The sequence below is a fragment of the Podarcis gaigeae genome (genome assembly GCF_964106915.1).
Source record: "Podarcis gaigeae genome assembly, chromosome: 2".
Taxonomy (NCBI): domain Eukaryota; kingdom Metazoa; phylum Chordata; class Lepidosauria; order Squamata; family Lacertidae; genus Podarcis; species Podarcis gaigeae.
In genome coordinates this window covers 109835879-109856743 of record NC_139679.1, presented here as the reverse complement: position 1 = coordinate 109856743, position 20865 = coordinate 109835879, and the positions used below count along the sequence as shown (strand labels likewise).

The window sequence follows — 20865 nt, the reverse complement described above, 5'->3', positions numbered from 1 at the left end:
TGTTGATGGGCATTGTCATTTATATGTGTGTGTGTGTGTGCTGCGCCATGTGATTGATTATGTGGGTCTGGGCTTATCTGTCCCCCCCAACATTTTATTCAAGTTGACACCTCTGTCTAAGGCACATATAACACACATTTCCCTTCCCCACAGTAGAAGCCATTGAGATGCAAATGACAAACAGGCGTTTGTCCCTGTAAACAGGAACTTTTTTGGGGGGGGGCAAGCCAACTGAATTTGCCCCCATCACCATAATCTCCCTCCACAAATTGGAGCCTGACTGTGTGGTGTGTACAGCCTTCTGTATTCATGGAGGAGCCCCACACATTTTAAAGCAATGATTTTTCAGAGTCCTAAACACACGGCGAGACTTCATGAGCACAGGAGACAGCACTTCGCAGTGCGTGGTTCCCAGCATCAGAATGGCGGCCTATCAACAGCTGTGAATCAATTCTTACTCTGTTCACAACTTTGCTCCTTCTCCCTGCTCCAGAGCAGAGGAGCGCTCGTATGTGTCCACTCGTTTACGCCGTCTGTCATTGTCTATTGTTCAAAAAAGAACAAACACACTCCTGCAAAAAAAAGAAAAAGAAAAAAGTGCACAATTCTCTTAGGGGGAATGGGGTGTTCCTTGGTGAGGTGATAGTCAGTGGCCAAGCGGTGCTGTACACATTGTGCTTTGCTGGAAAGTAGAAGACAGAAACTCAGGTCTCGCAGGCCCTGCTGCATTAATCTCACACCCGACTTCACTCACGACGAATGCTTTGGGTTGCCAGTTGCTTGTGTGGCTGTTTTGCAGAATTGTCCGCTGAAGGGTACACCACATATACTCTGAACAAATTGTGGAACGTGGGAGGTGCCCAGTGCTAGCACACTGAGGTTAATGAACACGGCTAACTTAGGTTCCACTATGCTTTACTCAGAGTAGACCTACTGTAGCACCCTGCTTGTGGTTAACGCTTAGCTGGAATGAAATATTCAACGCAGCAATAGAGAAATTAAAATAATAATTTATTTGTCAGACAAATAAATGAGAGGCACAGTGGTATATGGTTACCAAGCTCTGGCCTGGCCTCCTGCCATTCTGGCCAGCACTTATATTTCCTTAATCCAGCCCCCTTGCTCCTCCTGTGGCTGCCTCTGTCCAATCAGCCTGGTTGAAATTCCTATTGGCTGTTTGCTAGAACCAATCACAAAAGATACACCCATTTCCTTTTGCCCTTTTATGGGAAACAAAAAGCTATATATTCTTCTATCTATAAATGACAAATAAGTAGTAATATATCTTACATGTGTCTCAACAAGGAACCTTAATTACCAGCTCACCTCTTGCCCTCCTTGCCCTATTGCCTTCCAAAACAGATGGTTAATCTTAACTTTTTATCTTCAAGGATCTTGAGTTAATCTTAACTTTTTATCTTCAAGGATCTTGAGTTCACATCATCATTGAAAGATCTCCTTCTTTTGAAGGTCTCTAAACAAATATCTGACAACCATATGTGTACTCTAATGATGTTTCCAGCTTGGCAGGGGGGCTGGGCTGGTGGCTGATGGCCCCTGTGATCTCTTCCAACTATATGAAATAAGAATCTAGCATAAGGATTTAACATTTCTTAAATCCTTTGCATAATTACATTTAAGCCAATATATTTAATACATAACATAGGTAGCTTTTTAGAAGAATAAACCTTCTCAAAGTAAAAGGAATGAACAGTTTACAGCCTCAAAATAAAATAGGAAGAAAACCTCTTCTTCTGTTTACACTCCCCTTCTCCAGCCATTTGCTCTTGATCTTTTAACCTTAGGAAAATATGGCTCAAGTTTAATGGGAGGCACATGGTTTTATTTTACTATTTACCAACTCTTACAGCTTAATTGTACTTTGCAGCATGCAAGGTCAGTGTCCTGCTCTCAGCCTGTAATTCCCTTTTTACGACTTTGAGAATTGTTTTCTGCTATAAATCAGGGGGGGCCCTTGTTCAGGAGGAAAAACATTGCCAAGGTTCTTAGGCAGCTGGTCTTCTGCCTGGCATTTAACATTTGAAAATCTTTAAGCTCATTTTAAAATGCAGGCCCTGATCAAGCCTTAATAAAAATGCAGGCTATGATTAGATGCCTCACTACTGAAGCTAATGGACCTAGCCTAGCCACTCTGAGTAGGAACTAATTGAACACAACCCCGTGTCATTGATAATATTTGCCTTTCTACTTCTGGCATAGAAAGTGTCTCCCTGAGTTCTGGGAGCACAGTGGTCATTGGTCAGTCCTTAACTGACTTGTTTGGGTATTTCATACAGTGGTGTGTGGTCAGTGGACTATGGGGACTAGACTAGTCCCCTAAATGTTCCTGGTAAATTGGAGCATTGGCACCTCCTTCCCAAAGCACGGGAGGCTTCTGCTCAGCTTAGGGAGAGAGGCGCAAAGCTTACACTTGCGATGTCAGGATATCACACACACAACGTCACGTCCCCCCATCGCTCTCGCAAACTGGCACCTCTGGCCCGAACTGTTCCCCTATGAAAAATATCACTGCACGTCACTGATTTGATCCTATACTCAGTCAGGATGTTCAGAGATGGTGTTGGAGCCAATTCTACTATGACCTTTTAGGCTGCTATCCCTTGGATTCTGAATAAAACTCTCATCTGGGCTTGCAGAACTCTGGTCCTCTGAATCTCTGTGATTAGAGAGAAATCTCTTTACTCTTTCCTTCCTGTTAAGAATTCATTGCCCTGTAATTGTAACACAATAAAGCTTTTAACTAGTTTGGACTGTTGGAGCGTTCTAGGTGTTAAATCAAAGAGTTAAATAACCATTACAATTATTGCTAGTTTTGTAAGTGAGACCACTTGTTTGTGCTATTGTTATTTTATCTAATGCTTCGATTTCCCCCCTTCTGCTTTAAGTTTAAACCTTAAATTGTAACCCACATTCTTTTTTGTTCCCCATATTGTACCCTGATTTTCCCTTGCATGCCTTGTTCCTTATATTCTCCCTTCCTTGACATTCACTTATGTATAACCTTCGTTTCCTTTGAGAATATTAGGCTTCCATTTTTCTTAAAGTGAAATGCATGAACTGATCTTCTGCTATTGTCATTGCAAATAAATATTGAAATCAGATTTCAGCTTCTGGTTATGTGTGGTCACATCCTTTCACCCGCAGGAGGAAAATAAGGACCTCACTTTCACACATAAGGCAAGGGGAGATGTAAAAGGAAAGTTTATTGCAAGCAGTCAATGTGTTACATCTACCTCCCTGAGGTTCAGCACTGGCACTCCACAGGGATGTGTGTACTCGTCATATACTACTACTACTACTACTACTACTACTACTACTAATATCTTTATTGTCATTGCCCCCTCTCGGGGACAACGAAATTACTTGGCTGCTCCATCCACCCAGGTAGGGCACTCCACACAAAATCAAAACAACTATAAAAACACTAATTAAAACAATACAGTATAATACAGCAAGGAAGATTAGATGACTTTCAAAGTCCAGGCTTCCCATTCAGGGCCGAGATCGCTCTGGAGAAGAAGCTGTTCTTGAGATGGCTCGTTCTTGTCTTCATCATCCTGTATCTCCGTCCCGACGGCAGGAGCTCGAAGAGACAGTGACCAGGATGCGATGGATCTTTTACTATGTCCAGTGCCTTCCTATGGCACCTTGTGGCATAAATCTGCTCTAAGGTGGAGAGTGGGCAGCCAGCAATGCTCTCTGCTGCCTTAACAACTCTGCACAACCCCATCCTGTCCTGGGTAGTACAGTTTCCGTACCACACACATAAGCCATAAGTGAGCACGCTCTCAATGGCACAGTGATAGAAGGCAAGCAGCAGTTTCTGCGGAAGATGGTTTTTCCTTAGAATTCTCAAAAAGTACAGTCTCTGCTGCGCCTTCTTCACAAGCCCCCTTGTGTTGACACTCCAGGACAGATCCTCTTGTAATTCAATGCCCAAAAATCTGAACGTTGTTACCCTCTCCACACAGACCCCATCAATCAAAAGTGGCTGGGCATTGCTCTTCTGTCTCCTGAAGTCCACTACAAGCTCCTTTGTCTTCCTTGTATTTATGAGCAAGTTGTTAGCTCTGCACCACTCTGTCAGCCGCTCCACCTCATCTCTATAGTCCGTTTCACCTTCCCTTTCAGAGATGAGCCCAATCACGGTTGTGTCATCTGCAAATTTGACAACCCTATTACTAGGGTGAGCAGCGACACAATCGTACGCATCCCTGTGGTGTTTACTGTGTTAGTCTTAAGCATATTAGAGGTATAAGGGCACAACCGAACCCTCTGGGGGCGGTCTGACAAAAAGTCCAATATCCACCCACAAAGTGATTGTATTTCATCTGATCCATCCACTGTAATGATTAAGATTGCAGATGATACTACCATAATGGGTCTAATTACAGGTGGAGATGAATCAGCGTACAGTGGGGAGGTTCAAAAAGTATCTACACGGTGCCTAGAGAATAACTTGCACCTAAATATTAGCAAGACAAAGGAGATGGTGTTGAACTTTCGGAGGAAGAGAGGAGAACTAGCCCCGTTGTATATCGGGGGGCGGCGGGGGCTGTGTTGTAATCTCTGCTCGGCCAAGCTGACAAAGCTCATTTTCCGGCTGAGCCTTCGGAATCGCCCTCCCGACGAATAATTAACGACCTGAGCCTCTGATAAGGCCTCAGGCACATTTCCATCCAGCAGAGTTTCCAGCACAGGGAAGTGATGAGATTTATGGCTACATGCTATGCTTTATTTCTCACTACGCAGACAGCAAAGAAATATACATCCTCTCTCCTATGAAAGCAGAGAGCAACTGAACAAAGGAACAGGAAACCACTAACGTCACATCCCTTCTCCCCTCCCGTGAGACTTCCTGTTGGAATTCTGCCTCGGTCAGAGGAATGTGCCTACCTCTTCTAGGCACCGGCTGAATTCCTTTTACCTCCCCCTGCGACTCCCGGCAGGAAACATGCGAGGTCTGTGTCGGCGATTTTTCCCAGACTGTGAGAAAAAGACACCACTGCTTCTCCCTCCTCCCTGCTCCCCAGGGAGGGGAATCAGACTCAGACAGAAACGTATCTACATGTCTTTATTTCTGTCTTTAGCAGCCATACAGATAAAGATGTCTGCACTCTTCAACAAACAACAGAGAGAAACTCACTCCACCCATGTACATCCTGTACAGGTCATATAACACACTGAGCTCACATCCGGTGCTCATTAAGGAGAATGGACTGCCCCTTTGTTCCCATGACAACAGTCACACACATCCTGTTTGGCTTTGCAGCCACAAGCAGCTGACTGAGCTGCTAGAGCCTTTGCTTGCTGCAGCATTGCTGCTTTATGGTAACATACTCCCCCTAAAGTATCAATGCGTGCTGCGAGCAAAGCGTCATCCAGAGAAGAAAACAAACAGTTGTTATATGTATAACACTCCCCTGTTGTTTCAGTTCCACCCTTGGAACTACCCGCCATTGGTTTCACCAATGTACCTCTCTGGTTGTGTGACTTCCAAGGAATGAGTGCATCTGCATTACCTTGGTTAGCAACTCTCTGTTGTGCCTTTGTCTCTGACTCAGACACAGCTTCAATTTGACCTTGGTCGTTTACAACAGCAACACATGCAATAGCTAGGTTAGCAAACTCCTTTGAATACCTCTTGGGTGGTACACCCTTTGTTGCTCTCTCAGACCTACGTAAGAGGTGCTGCTCTCCCTTGCTTTCTGGTTCAGCCTCTGAACTCTCTGGAGAACCAGTACTAAGCTTAATCAGTGGTTCATCCTCCTCTTCTGAGGGTCTAGTCATTATGTGAGATTTCCTCTCAATGACTGTGACAACTGAGCTGTCTGAGCTATCGCTGTCATCATCAGTACTACTGAACTCAATAAGATCAAACTCATCATCATCATCATCAGAATCATCTCCAGTGGGAAATGTGTGAACAATCACTCTCTCCTGTTCAGGAGCACTCTCTAGAAATTTTGTGAGAATCACCTGACCAGATTCAGACAAAATTACTCTGTAGAGACCCTTTTCATAACCCACAAAAATGCCTCTGGCATTCTTTACTCCACCTGGAGCTTCTGTTCCTACATGAGACCCAAAAACCTTGAAATGGGCAACAGAAGGTTTTCTATGGAACAGTTTCTCAAAAGGAGAACTTCCCAACTCTTTTGAAAACTTTCTCAACCACGTATAAGTAAATGACATTAGCGACTCAGCCCAGTACTCATGTGGCAGATGTGAACTTAGCAATTGCGCATGCATTCCCTTTTGCAATTCTTTGTTCACCCTAACACAGACACATCTCTTCCAAGCTTCTTCGGAACTAGCAATTTTGTGTCTTATCCCTTTCTTCTTCAGGAACCTCTGGAAATCCTGTAAAAGAAAAATTGGCTTCTCATCTGTGCAAAGACAATCTATGTCAGCATCATGCATATTTTTAACCTTGTCACAAAACTCTTTAAACCTTTCTAAGGCGTCTTTTGGTCTCTCCAAAAGATAAATCCAGACAAAACCTGTAAAAGAATCAACACATATTAGGTAATATTTTGCATTGCCTCTAGAAGGTGCTAGAGGACCAATCACATCAGCATACACCCGCTGAAATGCCCTGTTGACCCTCGAGGTGACCTGCTTGGCGTCCTTCTTGGCTACACCTGCAAAAGAAATTATGTTAGAATTACAATTCATGTAATCACTTTGATCAAAAGTCAACAAATACAGTCCATCTTTCTCTTTGGCAGAAAGATACAGCTCTCCATCTTTGTAGATCTCGCAGTTTTCATCATCATAGGACAGTTTTAGTCCCTTCTTGGCAATCTGCGAAACGCTGAGAAGATTGTACTTCAACTCTGGAACCAAATAAACATTGTTTATAGTCAAGTTCAGACTTTTAAGATACACAGTCCCAATTCCGGTGGCTTCCAGCTCTTGACCGTTGGCCTGTTGTACAGTGAAGCTTTGCTTCTTAAACGACGAAAATAGCTGTCTGTTTGGGGACATATGAAACGTGGCGCCCGTGTCTATGACAAAAGCGTTCTCCACTTCTGGCATGGTTCCTTTCGACATCAAAACCTTTGCAGGCTTTGCCTTTGAGACGGTATGACTTTTGCCTGACGCCTCAGACTTTGTGGAGCTTCCCTTGGCTCCTTTGTTCTGACGTGGCTTCTTGCAGTTCCGCTGAAGATGCCCAGTTTGTCCACAATTGTAACATCGGACAACGTTCAAAGCTACAGCATTTTCTCCAGTAGCAACAGCAGTGGGGGTGTCAGAACTCCGTTCTTGTCTCCCCCTGTCCTTGACCTCCAGTGCAGCAAGTCTGTCCTGTTCATTCAGAACTACGGCAAAGACCCTCTCCGAAGTCAATTCATTCGCTGGGAGGGACCCCAGCTGACTGGCAACGGTTTTGTAAGTCCGATTCAGGCTGTTTATCACCATGAAGCAAAACACTTCCTCCTGCAAACGGAAATTACGTTCCACCATCTGTTGACGCAGATATTTCATTTCCGTCAGGTGCGCTTGAACATCTCCATCAATATAACTTGAGGTTATATTACGAATCGGCAGCCTTCTGCTGGTTGAAAGATTGGGTTTTACTGGAAAACACTGATGTCCTAGATCTGGAAGGGTTTGATAACGCCTTTGGGTGGCATGCATATTTGTGGTATGACAAGGTCAAAGTGCATAAACTGTTTAAAAACCACATTGTCAGGAGAGCAATTTTAATGGTTTGGACAAAATATAAAGACTTATTGGAGAGTAAGACTCCGAGGTGGCTCTCACCGGTGGAGGCCAAGGCACGTAAGAGACCTAATATGGAAGCCAATTGGCCTAAATATGAGGAAATTATTGAAAAGATTGGAGACAATTGGAGGTTGCAGAGCTTGGAAAAACTAAAAAACAAGGTGCGAGATTGGTTGCATTATGCACAAATTCAAGAGGTCTTTAAAGTAGACAAGAAGGTTGGATTCCAGGTGGAAAAATCGAAACTAGAGACAGAATTGTTAGAACCAAAAAGTAAACTACTTTCGAGAATGTATAACCTGCTGCTTAAATGGAATACTCAGGATGAGACAGTCAAATCCGCCATGATAAAGTGGGCGCAGGATTTGGGGCATAACATTATGTTTGAAGACTGGGAAAGGTTATGGAACACCGGAATGAAATTTACGGCATGTAGTGCCTTGAAGGAAAACATTATGAAAATGATATACCGGTGGTACATGACCCCAGTCAAGCTTGCTAAGATATATCACCTGTCTGATAATAAATGCTGGAAATGTAAAGAGGCGGAAGGGACATTTTTTCACCTCTGGTGGACCTGCCCGAAAGTGAAGGCCTTTTGGGAAATGATTCATAATGAACTAAAAAAGGTATTTAGATTTACCCTACCTAAGAAACCAGAGGCCTTCCTCCTGGGCATGGTGGACCAGAGAGTGCTTAAGAAGGACAGAACCTTTTTTATGTATGCTACTACAGCAGCAAGGATCCTGATTGCAAAATACTGGAAGACACAAGATTTACCCACACTGGAGGAATGGCACACGCAGTTGATGGACTACATGGAACTGACCGAAATGACTGGCAGAATCCGAGACTTGGGAGAAGAAACATTCGAGGAGGATTGGAGAAAATTTAAAGACTATTTGGAAAAACATTATAAGTTGTATGAATGTTAAAAAACGCACCTTCTAGGAAATTCTAGCTTCAGTAATGTTAAATTAAAGAAATGGAAATTAAGGTACAAGGAGTCAGAGATAGAATAATGAAACAACTTTATTGTGTTAAAATGAAAACGTACATGATTTGGGTCATAATTTATTTGAAATTGGGTAACATGATAAAAAGGAAGATACAATAAGTATTGAAACAAGTTAACAAATTGCAGACGTTATGCATTACAGAGAATGCAGGGTTGGGAGGACGTGGGGAAGTCCAACAGATTTGGAAAAAAGAGTAAGAAAAATTTGTAACTTTCCTTTTCTACTTTCATAATATGTTCTTTATTCTTTTTTCTGTATTTCATAAAACTAATAAAAAATATTATAAAAAAAAGGAAAGCTCAAAAAAAAAAATGAACATCTTCATCAGGCGCAAGCCTCAGGTTGGTCAGCTTCTCAAAATACAGCAACGCTGAAGAACCTGCATCTCTCTGATGTGTCCTTCTCAGCGTGTCCCAAACTTCTTTCGCGTGCTCTAAATTCTGTATATGGATAAGCTGCGAGTCTGACACACACAGAATTATAGCCGTTCTGGCCTTCACATCCTGTGACTCCCAAGCACGCGTTGGTGCTGCAGGGATGGGGTTCTCAATCACCCTACACAATCTCTGATTCTGCAGCAGGGCCTTCATCTTAATAGACCAAGATGCATAATTGTCATTGGTCAGGGGGGATGGAGAAGGCAAACCTCCCTTCTTTGCATCCATTTTGAGTCCTTGCATTAACTCTCAAACACAAGCCTCTAAAATCCAAAAGCTGGTTTGTTTACACTCTTGTGCACCTGGCAGCTCTGACACTGGCTGCGTTGGAAAGTCCCTTCCAACAGTTCGTTAGAGCTTAGTCAAAACATAGGTTGTTTTTGCCTCTCTGAGGCACAGCCTGACTGTCCAGCCTTCTCGAGTAACTTTCCACTTCAATGACGGGCGTTGCTTAGCAACAGTGCATTTCTTTCCTTGGACAAGAAACCACAAGAATGTCTGGAATGCAGGCCTCTTCTCACTTGGAGCTGTTTTCCCAAACGCTGCTCCCCGTGAAGCAGAGAATGAATCAATCTGCATTCACACTTTTAAGCCCGCAAATCTCATACCTTGGGCTCCGTGGCTTGGCTGTCAGCTTCGTCTGGTCAGCTTCTGGCTGCAGAGGACCAGCCTTTCACTTCAGGCTTCCATGGAGCGATGAATACAGTAGCTCTGCTACTCTTGATGCAGACTCCCATGGATCGAAGAAACCAGCAGGTCTGCTACCATTTGTTGGAATTCTGCCTCGGTCAGAGGAATGTGCCTACCTCTTCTAGGCACCGGCTGAATTCCTTTGACCTCCCCCTGCGACTCCCGGCAGGAAACATGCGAGGTCTGTGTCGGCGATTTTTCCCAGACTGTGAGAAAAAGACACCACTGCTTCTCCCTCCTCCCTGCTCCCCAGGGAGGGGAATCAGACTCAGACAGAAACGTATCTACATGTCTTTATTTCTGTCTTTAGCAGCCATACAGATAAAGATGTCTGCACTCTTCAACAAACAACAGAGAGAAACTCACTCCACCCATGTACATCCTGTACAGGTCATATAACTCACACTGAGCTCACATCCGGTGCTCAATAAGGAGAATGGACTGCCCCTTTGTTCCCATGGCAACAGTCACACACATCCTGTTTGGCTTTGCAGCCACAAGCAGCTGACTGAGCTGCTAGAGCCTTTGCTTGCTGCAGCATTGCTGCTTTATGGTAACACTTCCAACAGTCTGGAAGGTCTCTGGAATGTAAACAGGGTCCTGTGACTCCAAGCAGCTGCTCAGTGGCAAACAGAAACTAACAGGCTGTGTGGAGAAAGTCTCTTCCTTTAAATTCCTGGGAGTTTACCTTAGTGAAGACCTCACTTGGAAAAACAATATAAATCAGGTGGCTAGGATGGCCCAACAGAGACTCCATTTCCTCAGGGTCTTGCGAAAGACCAATAATGTTAAACAACAATTGATGACCTCTTTCTACCGGTCCATAATAGAAAGTGTCCTCTCATATTATATCACAGTGCGGTACGTTGGTACATTGGCTTGACAGCAGCCAAATAATAAACCCAGCACTGTAATAATAATAATAATAATAATAATAATAATAATAATAATAATTACACCCCGCCCATCTGGCTGGGTTTCCCCAGCCACTCTGGGCGGCTTCCAGCAAAATATTAAAATACAACAATTCATCAAATATTAAAAGCTTTCCTAAACAGGGCTGCCTTCAGATGTCTTCTAAAAGTCAGATAGCTGTTTATTTCTTTGACATCTCGTGGGAGGGTGTTCCACAGGACAGATGCCACTACCGAGAAGGCCCTCTGCCTGGTTCCCTGTAACCTTACTTCTCGCTCTGAGGGAACCGCCAGAAGGCCCTCGGACTTCAGTGTACGGGCAGAACAATAGGGGTGGAGATGCTCCTTCATGTATACTGGTCCGAGGCTGCTTAGTTCATACACAAATGCTCTGCAACTGCCGTGACTCATAATCCTTCCCTCTCTTCAGTTCATTAAAGTGCACATACGCCCAATGCTCATGGCAGCAACTGCCTTCTGAAGGTTCCTTGGGCTGGAAGTAGAGCAGCACAGGTGAAAGCAACCACCCCCTGTGAGCAAACAGAGTCTTTCTCTGGAAACAACTTCCTTGTGAGGGCTCCAGGGCTGGAAGCTGGGGCAAGACCGGTGGAAAAAGCTATTACTTGCTAGTCAACAGATTCACTCTTCCCTCCATGCAAGTTGCCAGTTGCCTGCAATGATTAATAGGAACTACTCCCGGACTTATACCATCAAATTCTACAGTGCCAACTTCCAAGCATGGTTAAGTACCACACTTTGATTTTCTGACATTATTTATTCAGTGCCAGAGCTGCAGTAGCATCTGTGCAGCCAGTTATTCAAGATTTAACTGCTCAATTAAGAGAATTGGCTGCCCCTATGCTAGTGGACCAGGTTTAAGGATGCTGTATTGATTTTCAAGCCTCTAAACAATTTGGGTCCAAGATACCTCAGGAACCATCTAATCCCTTATATACCTGCCCAATAACTGAGGACCTTGGGGGTTAGAATTCCTGCTCCATGTTTGCAGTCATGGGATTGTTGTCTATCACATGATGGTGTACGTTTTGACTCCACAGAGTGGGATGGGAAGTGACGGAGACAGGATGTTTGTGTTACTGTGTTCCGTGAAGTGGGACTATTGTCCTTTTTTCCCTTCTCTTTGCTGTCTGATGCTAGAGAGAGAGGGAGCCACGTTGCAGTGCTCCGTGTGTGTTTATATATAAATAAAGTAGATTAGCCAAAATGCTGAGGTCTGTCACGCGAACTGTGAAGACTCTGTGTGTGCCGGTGTCTGTTGGCATCGGTCGCTGTGATGTTCGGGCTGGAGAAAGCTTTTGAAGCTCCTGAACGATTGACCAGGAGGGAGGGAACATGCCAGTCGGGCATGTGTCTCTGCCGGAGTCCTACTTGAGTGTACGCTGAACTCCTGACAGTTAGTGGTCCCCCATGGTTTGGATACACAGCTTATACCCACCAAGATACAGTAACACAAACAAATCATTTTCTCTTTCCATTCCCCCAGTGATTGATGCATCACCACATCTATATGTTGATAGATTAGGAAGAACTTTCTGACAGTAGGAGTTGTTTGACAGTGGAGCGGACTCCTTTAGAAAGTGGCAGAGTCTCCTTCATTGAAGGTTTGGATGACCATCTGCTAGAGGTCCTTTAATTGAAATTCCTGCATTGCAGGGAGTTGGACTAAATGACTATTGAGATTCCTTCCAACTCTACAATTCTATGATTGATACATTGACATTTATAGCTAATATTGTGGAGCTGCAAAACTCTATGAAGATGTGAAGGCAAGGCATGAAATAACCTAGTGTGGTTACAGGGATCTATGTCTTTGAGTATGGCCTAAAATAGATGGACTATTAATGGAACTCACATCAGTTAGCACAACCAGAGCATACGAGGGCGTTTCCCCAAGTCCTTGCAGTCAGCATGGAACATAAAACGGCTTCACCCAACTGACTAACCAACCAGCCTGTCCCCACTTGCAAGCATCAATCGCAGCTTTGATCCCATGGGACTCGATCAACCAAGAAATATGGAGGTGGACAGAAAGCCCACCAAAAGGAACAAGCATTCCTTCAATGTTGTATAGCATCTGGAAGCCACTGCTGTCTGGGACATTCTGTAAAGTATTCAGCTGGTTCCTCCTTATCCCGTTTGTATTTGTTTGAACAATCAGTACATTATGACCCAAACAGCTCAAGGGAACCGCTACCCACATCCCCATTGCTCTTCAGAACCACCCCAGCACATTGCCAGAGGCTTCTCATATCTTTCAAGCCCACAAGGATCACATGTCCCAAGAAGCTAGGGAGGTTCCTCCCATCCCTTTTATAAAAGCTGTTTTGAACCTTGTCCTTCAAACTGTGGGACGTGTTCCTTACTAGAAGCTGTGCTCCTGTTACAGCTTATTGCCACAGAGCCAAGTGTGTCCCTCAGCCGTCAGCCTTCGGAAACCAGTCTCTCAGTAAGAAAAGATTTTCCAATGGGACAGAGCTTCTTTCTTGATAATCGGCGCCCACGTTGGGCTCAGGCCTGGCTGCTCGCAGTCTGTGCTCTACTTTGCCTCAAGTCCGGGGGTAAGTATCATCCACATCCCTCCTTACAAGAGGTAAAAGAAAAACAAGACACTAGTTAATGTATATAATTCATCTGCCTGTCTTCCTAAAGTGAAGAAACCCTGCAAGTGCTTTGAGCGGTGCTATGGTCAGGCCTTCTGTGGTGGTTAATTTCCAGGGGTTGTGCATATAAGCAAAATTGTACAAAGCCAAAACAATCCCCAGAACGACCTCCAGCCCCTAAGAACTCTGAGTTAAGCCCTCCAGTTTACTTACTCGGGTCTTGAGAAGCCCCACTTCTTCCCGCAGTTTCTCTTCTTCTCCCTCAGTATTTTTCTAGCCGATGCTGCCTCTGTCGTCTTCCTGCAAAGATGCAGACCTTTTGTTTAGAAAGAAACTTTCTTCCACCCCAAGCCATTTACTGGTTTCCTCTTTGCATATGGAAAACCTGGTGTGGAGAGAGATCTGTTAAGCCCTCCAGCTTGCTTACAGTACAGTGGGTCTCTTAACAGCTCCCTTCATGCCAGGTTTCCCATTCTGCTGCTCCACTCCTTTCCGGGGCGGCTGCTGCTGCTGCTCTAGTAATTGCCCTCACCCAATGCACCCACCCTGGGGGACAGGATTCAGGTGGGTTGCTTTTTCTGATCCAGCTGTGGAAAGGAAGAGAAGGGGCCTCTGTGTGTAGGGAGGGTGGGGGTATTGCGCTGCCTGGACCAGCCAGCAGCCCTTCTTTCCACCCACCCCACCCATTTTCCATTTGATTCATCATTTCCCTGCCAAACTTGGGATCGCTTAAGTAAAGTCTGAATAAGACGTGGCTTCCCTGTATTGGCTTAGGCTGTGTGTGTTTGGGCTTCAACTGTTTCTGAAAGGCTAATTCTGTGAACACACAAACTAACACGCCAGGGCTACGGATGTGTTATTATTGTTGTACACCACTCCAATCTCTGATCAGTGCAAGATTTCAGGGGTTCCAGGCATGCTAAACCAGGGTTTGTGTTTCATTTTGGGAATGAGGCACAGTGGCAACTGTGGTGTCTTTATAACGTAAGGTTTATTTATACATATATGCAATCTGAGCCTACGATGGAGGGGTTCATGGCACTGACACCCCAAAAGGGTCTTACTCAGAGGTCAGCAACCTTTTTCAGCTGTGGGCCGGTCCACTGTCCCTCAGACCATGTGGTGGGCCAGACTACATGGGGGGGGGGGAGAACGAATTCCTATGCCCCACAAATAACCCAGAGATGCATTTTAAATAAAAGCACACATTCTGCTCATGCTGATTGCCAGACCGTCTGTGGGCTGGATTGAGAAGGTGATTTGGCCACATCCGGCCCCAGGGCCTTAGGTTGCCTACCCTGGTCTTGCTTATCCCACAGCTGCAACTGTGGATTCAAAACAGAAATCAGCCACCATGCTCTGATCCTCTCTCTAACTTGCCTCCTTTACCAGAGTGCAACCTTTTTCTCTCCAGGTAACATCCCAGCCAACTCCGAATAATCTAATTCAAATTCTGCCTTTCTGTTCTAACTAATTCTGGGCAGAGGGAGGGGCCCCTCCCATTTGCCACCTGGGAGTCTCCTCTCCCCCTCATTGTCTGCCTGGCGCAGAGCTTTGTTTCTTTGGAGCCACAACTTGGGACTCCTGGTCTACCCCCTAATGAAGCTGATGTGGTGAGTTTTAAATAAGGGCAATGTTTGCAGGGACAAATAATAAAACACAATTATTGGTCCTTTACAGCAGATGCTATAACATGCAGGTTTTGCTCCAAATGGGACACAGAGGAGACATGCACTCCAACTGATGGTATATGTACGGGAGACTACTGTATGATTGGAGAAGTTTTTGAAGGTAAGTGTCTGTATTCCTCACTTTTGTATGCCATGACTAGGATGACCTGATGTTATGGAGGAGAGAGAGGATACCTGCTGGACTACATCAAAGGTCCCTCTAGTTCAGAGCTTCCCAAACTGTGTCTCGTGACACATTAGTGTGTCAGCTGCAGTGTGTCGCACAAACACTCCCACGCTCCTCCTGGGGTTGGAAAAGGGGTTAGTTTAACCTCTGGTTTGTTAGTAAAACTGAATTATGAAATGATGCATGTCTAAAAAGTGTGTCACCAACATGAAAAGTTTGGAAAGCTCTGCTTTAGTTCAGCATTTGCAGTCTAGTATCAGGAGCAGAGAGCGATGGCTGCCATTACCTCTCCTTCCAAGAGACACCAGTGTCCCCATGGGTCAGAGTTCCACCAGGTTTGAAAATGACAGCGTCCTTGCCAGGACCAATGTCTCTTGGAGGAAAGAGCAGCAGGGTGCCACAAAAGTTCTGCAGGGCTTCTGTCTTCCATGCCACTGAAGCAGCTAGCAGACTGACAGACATTTTAAAATGGTAAGAGAAAATTTTTAAAAAAGAAGAAATACTGCAGCCATGGTCTCATCTCCCCTCAGACTGCTGTGGGAATGCTAGCCTTGAAATGGCTCAAATTCCTGCACCCTCAGTTTGCCAAGCTTGAAAAAGGTGCCAAACTGTGAAGTCCAACACCTTTCATAATCGGGCATGACAAAAATGATGCTGAGACATTCCAGCCTGAAAGCAGAAGGCCACAAAGTGTGGTGGGGATGGGAGCATGTGCCACAGGCGAGATAAATCGGCAGATAACTCCATCTAAGTAACTGTGGGGGCAGCAAAACTAGAAGATTTGCCTCATTGTATCCTTGAATGCCAGCTCTGTTCTTATATCAAAGCACATCACACATAGGGGGCCTTACGTGTTGTTGGTGGTGTTTAGTCGTTTAGTTGTGTCTGACTCTTCGTGACCCTATGGACCAGAACACGCCAGGCACTCCTGTCTTCCACTGCCTCCCGTAGTTTAGTCAAACTCATGCTGGTAGCTTCGAGAACACTATCCAACCATCTCGTCTCTGTCGTCCCCTTCTCCTTGTGCCCTCCATCTTTCCCAACACCAGGGTCTTTTCCAGGGAGTCTTCTCTTCTCATGAGGTGACCAAAGTATTGGAGCCTCAGCTTCACGTTCTGTCCTTCCAGTGAGCACTCAGGGCTGATTTCCTGAAGGAGAGGTTTGATCTTGCAGTCCATGGGACCCTCAAGAGTCTCCTCCAGCACCATAATTCAAAAGCATAGGGGGCCTTACTTAAGAAGATGAAATACTGCAGATAGGATGAAAATGAGGCTTCCTTTTTTTTATTACAAGGAACAAACTGATACGTCATTTGGAAGGCAGCCTCTTTTGCAGTCTGAGGAAAAAGGTGTTTGCAACCTATTTTAAACAACTGCAGCAGAAATTCTGAGATTTAAGGATATGTATTTATTTTGACATGCATCGTTCACATGTTGCAACTTTTATTTTAATGTTGACATTGTAGTAGCTTTTGCAGAATAAATCTGAGATTCTGTTTTAGGTATACCTTTTAAAAAAATGGAGTTGAAATGAATTTTATTTTAGCTTTAAATATGTTCTCTTCTGTTTTGATATGTTCTGTGGACAAAGTCCACAAAGTTCTCATCGTTCGCTCGTTAACACTAACACAAATATTTCCCCTTTTCTCTCCAGCCGGCACGGATGAATTTATTCAAATGCAAAAATTCTGTGGCTCTTTTCCATTAAAACACTTGTGTGGACAGGAATGGCATGAATCTCGCAGAGAGAAAATGACATGCTGCTATACCGACTACTGTTCTGATGAATATCCTTAAGTTGTTTTAACCCATCAGCCTTTCCCTTCCCTCCTTCCCTCCTCAGTTTGCCATTTTGTTTTGGAAACTGCTTTGGGGATGCATTTGAATGGAAATACGAAGCGTTGTAAGAATGCAATGATTCCAATCCAATCAATCTAACCGCTACCACCGTCTGCTCAAAAGCTGCTGCTTTTGAGTGTGGATCTCAGAAAGACACAATAAATATTAAGCGATTCTTTCTGTCCCTTCCCCACGGTGGAAGTCAGGCCTTCATGAACTGTAATCCAAATGACAGACAAAAGACTTCTGTTGCCATTTTGATGGCATGTACCGTATTTTTCGCTCCAAAAGACGCACCTGACCGTAAGACGCACCTAGTTTTTAGAGGAGGAAAACAAGAAAAAAAATATTCTGAATGAAACAGTGGGTGTATGGTTTTTGTGGTTCATGCTGTGGCCACAGACATGTGATCTGATCGTGAATTTGGGGACCCCAGGCAAGAATCCTGAGGATCCATGTGGATCCGTGCTTTGTAACCACATTTTTGCACCACTGCAGCCCCAGGAAATAGTGGGTGCATGATTTTTTTGGTGCAGGCTGTAGCCATAGACATGCTATGTGATCTGATGATGAATTTGGGATGACCCAATGCAAAAATCCTAAGGATCCATGGGCTTTTACCTTCCCCCCTCCCAGGCAGTCTCCTTTATCTCTAGCATCCCTTATCTCCCTCCCCGATCTCTTGCAGATTAGCGGCTTTGTTTCAACACCCCCTTCCCTCTTGTTTGCCTTAGTGTCTTTTCCTTAGCTGGAGCAGTTTTTTTGCTCCTCCTTTTCTTCTAATTTCTCTCCTCATTGTTTTAGTCTTCCTGTCTCCCCCCTTTGCAAGTTTGCTGTCTTTACCTCCCCCCTCCCAGGCAGCCTCCTTTATCTCTAGGGTCCCTTATCTCCCTCCCGATCGCTTGCGCATCAGCTCCTTCCTTTCAACACCCACTTCCCTCTTTCAAAAAAAGAGCATGATCTGCTCTTTGCCCCTGGGCAATTCGGCTTCAGGGACCACACATTCACTCCATAAGACGCACAGACAATTCCCCATACTTTTTAGGAAGAAAAAAGTGTGTCTTATGGAGCAAAAAATATGGTACTGTAATCTCTTGAGGGGCTTTGGGTGGAAGGGCAAATCTGCAGGCTCTACTACCAATACGCCACCCAAATGACCCTCCACAAATAGGAGGACGGCTGTGCCTTGTGGGGAGACTTCTGAAGGCTCCCACACATGTTTTAGATCAATTATTTTTCAGAGTCCTGAATGCAGAGGGAGCCCCCATGATCACAGGAGAGCCTCTGCTTCACAGTGCATAGTTCCCATCATAAGAACACCTGGTTATCCCTAGCTGTGAATGAAATGCTCCTTCAGTTCTCAGCTGTGCTCCTCCTCTGTGCTCTAGAGAGGAGGACCATTCACTTCTGTTCACTCATTTATGCATTCCTTCATTCTCTGGAAGTTTTCAAATATGCCCCTCCCCCCACCTTCAAATGCACAATTGTCTTAGAGATTAGGGTGGGGTGGGATGTTCCTTGGTGAGTTCATAGTTGCCGGCTAAGCGTTGCTTTACACAGCCCACATTTACCAGCCCCACACCTGACAATGAGGCCTAAAATGCCTAATTATGACCAGAGACTTGAGGACTCCTTCCTTGAACTGGGCAAATTACAGTAGATGTTGTTGGAAATATGAGTCTGTGGTAGGGATGGTGGCAAAGTTCATTAAAAGGAAATGAGAGTGAGCTTAGATTGCATTATGTTGCATTCTTGGGAGTACAATGCCATATGACTTCTCATTTTTTAGGTTGTGTTACCAATTTTAAAAAAATTCTTTTCAGGCCGATATTCCCATTGCTGTTCTCGATCTTATAAATTGACTATCTCTCTTTTATATTGTTCTCTCTTTTCTTAATATTTATATCAAAGTTTAAAAGTTAAGTGGCAATCTATATTCTGTTTGGTTTCCATGTAATGATTGTATCTTGATTTTTCCTTGAAAACACTGTCCCTGAAAGTTGCAATAAATATTTAAGTAATGGATTTTAGTCTCTGGTCAAATTCGGTCCCTGATCATATTTGCTCACTGCCCTCTCACACATTGGGGGAAATTGACAGCCTTGCTTCCACACACAATGGGGAGCAGGTCTGATTTGAGCGTCTGAAAGAAGCAGGTTGAGTGCAAAAAAACCAAAACTCACTTGTGCTAGCTCTGCCCCAACATTGCTTTCACAACTTGAGCATTTCATCTGTTGAGCAAAAGGACTGAAGGGGGAAGCTTTGCACATTCAACTGAATGTACAGTGGTATATCGGGTTACGTACTTAATTCATTCCGGAGGTCCGTTCTTAACCTGAAACTGTTCTTAACCTGAAGCACCACTTTAGCTAATGGGGCCTCCTGCTGCTGCTGCTGCGACGCCCCCGGAGCACAATTTCTGTTCTCATCCTGAAGCAAAGTTCTTAACCCAAGGTACTATTTCTGGGTTAGCAGAGTCTGTAACCCGAAGCGTCTATAACCTGAAGCGCCTGTAACCCGAGGTACCACTGTACTTAGAGCTGTATTTACCAACCCTTTCCCCCATGTAGCACTAGCGATGGAGGAGAAGCTCGAATCAATTTGCATTTAAAGCCAAATCTACTGATTTTTTTTACTTTCTTTTTAAAAAATATTTTTATTGGTTATACAAATAAACACAAGCAACCCTTCATGGAGTGTTATTTTGAATATCTACAACTGCATATTCATCCATACTCCAATTTTTATATCAAACCATTTTGTCCATAGTAGGGGGGTTTTCCACTTCAAGTGAGTCAAAATCCTGCTCTTGTTTCAATCTGCTTACAGTGGTCTCCTAAGTAACTTATCAATTCCCCCCCATTCTTTTATAGTTTTTATCCTCTTGGCTTCTGAGTTTTACAGTCAACTTTGCCATCTTGGCATAGTCCATCAGCTTTGTTTGCCATTCTTCTCTGGTAGGGACCTTGTCTTCTTTCCATTTCTGGGCTAGTAACATCCGGGCGACTGTTGTTCCATACATGAAGAGTCTTCTGCTCCTTTGGTATGTCGGTACCTGATTTTTTTACTCTCTGAAACAATTTGAGAACCAAAACACAGATATCTTTCAAAAATTTACATTCATCTGAATTTTGCAGTGCAGTCATCAAATATTCACAAAAATGCATGTACTAGTGGAAACTGCATTAAAGTGAACTTATTAGTGAAAAGGACATACAAAAAGCATTATATACCTGCAGAAAGGTGTACACTATGGAGGAATATCTGTCCTGGTCATAGAGGCATAGCCTGCAATCCAATATTCTTGCTTACTTCCAAAGAACTCAGCGGAATCTATTGCCAAAGAAATGTATACAGGATGGCTGCAGAACTATTTACAGATAGGTAGCCGTGTTGGTCTGCCATAGTCAAAACAAAAAAAATTCCTTCCAGTAGCACCTTAAAGACCAACTAAGTTAGTTCTTGGTATGAGCTTTCGTGTGAAGTGTGCATACACACGAAAGCTCATACCAAGAACTAACTTAGTTGGTCTTTAAGGTGCTACTGGAAGGAATTTTTTTTGCAGAACTATTGTTGTCTTTGTTTCCTTGGATGTCTTGTTAGTTGAAAGCAACAGGCCTTTCTTTTGATAATAATCCTTCCCTGTTCAGATAGCACCAGAGGGCCACCAATATATGGGACATTCTGTGCAGCATTCAGCTGATCTTTTAGGCCATTTGGATTTGTCTAAATAGTCA

The 20865-nt window shown here is 44.2% G+C and overlaps 2 long non-coding RNA genes across 2 annotated transcripts; one reads left to right on the top strand and one right to left on the bottom strand.

Annotated features, from left to right (window-relative positions):
• Positions 1 to 3206: 3206 nt before the first annotated feature.
• LOC310835538 lies at positions 3207 to 4874 on the bottom strand. Its single transcript, XR_014559694.1, has 2 exons — positions 4335 to 4874; positions 3207 to 3307 (listed from the first exon to the last, which is right to left on the bottom strand). It is a non-coding gene; the product is annotated as an uncharacterized lncRNA (long non-coding RNA).
• Positions 4875 to 13158: 8284 nt separating this feature from the next.
• LOC310838102 lies at positions 13159 to 19153 on the top strand. The gene is made up of 3 exons (XR_014560667.1): positions 13159 to 13391; positions 15114 to 15224; positions 16944 to 19153. It is a non-coding gene; the product is annotated as an uncharacterized lncRNA (long non-coding RNA).
• Positions 19154 to 20865: the final 1712 nt, after the last annotated feature.